Source organism: Physeter macrocephalus, chromosome 16, assembly GCF_002837175.3.
Source record: "Physeter macrocephalus isolate SW-GA chromosome 16, ASM283717v5, whole genome shotgun sequence".
Lineage (NCBI taxonomy): Eukaryota > Metazoa > Chordata > Mammalia > Artiodactyla > Physeteridae > Physeter > Physeter macrocephalus.
The window spans coordinates 99,092,355-99,093,601 of record NC_041229.1 but is presented as its reverse complement, the minus strand read 5'-3'; positions in this window follow the sequence as shown (position 1 = coordinate 99,093,601).

Here is a 1,247-nt window from a genome sequence, read left to right as displayed (position 1 = left end):
GACACGGGTTCGTGCCCCGGTCCGGGAAGATCCCACATGCCGCAGAGCGGCTAGGCCCGTGAGCCATGGCCGCTGAGCCTGCGCGCCCGGAGCCTCTGCTCCGCAACGGGAGAGGCCACAACAGTGAGAGGCCGCGTACCGCAAAAAAAAAAAAAAAAAAAAAGTTTGCTTATGCATCTGTGTTAAAACAAAGCTTTTGTTTGCTTTAGGCAAATTGTTCAGCATTTTATGTGTGAGCACATATCCACCTAAAAAGTGATTCCAGCACCTGTTGCAGCAGAAATTGGTCATTTATTTTGGATGTATTCAGAATCCACTTTCCTTCTTAAAAACGTTCTGACTTTCTTGGAGAATGATCTCTTAATTATTGGGTTGATGGAGGAAGAATTCCCCGTGCCTACCCAAGTTTATAGAAACTGAGGCAAGGAGAGTCTTTCCTTCCCTGCCCCCCTAGAGAGAGAACCCTGAATTGTAATGCATAGAGATATAGAGAGGCAAGCATGAGTCCTCATCTCAGCCGATAACAAGTTCTTATTTCCCCCAATTTAAATCTGAAGCAAGTGATGCAATGGCAGCATGTAGAGTTGGAGGCATTTTCCCCATTCGTGGGATTCTCATTGGGCCATTCTAGCCAGGACATGGTTTCTTGGCTGCTGACTTCTGTTCCTTAGCCTCTGAAATGCCCTTGGTTCCTACCTTTGGTCCAGTTTCCCTGTGATTCTGTGAATGTCTTGATATTCTTTCAATCACCCCCATTTTTTTCCTTTATATTAACCTGAGTTGGTCTCTGTAAAAAAAGAAAACTGATATATCTAGCATGTGAAAGACACTCCTCCAGGGACTGTACAGTGAACAAGAGACAAGCTCCCAGCCTCAAGAAATTGAAAAATAGGGTAGAAATGTAAAATGTTAAAAGAATAGGGAAAAAACCCCTCAATAATATGAGCCCATAAATACTTCAACTGGCTTTTCAGTAGGAAAATGAATAATGCAGAGAAAGCATTGCCACAAAATTTAACTTACTTCAGAAAGCTAAGTAATTACCAAATCATCCATTTTTTAACCAATTTTTCATGCTGACAATGTTGATTAAGATCTGGAGTTATTGGTACATAGGAATAAAAGAGACCACCGTTGCATGTTTAAGACAAGGAAGTTGAGGCCCAGGGAGGGGAAGTGGTCTCACATCCAGAAAGTGGCAGAGCCAGATCTTGTGACATATTCCGTCACTGCAGACGCCACACACA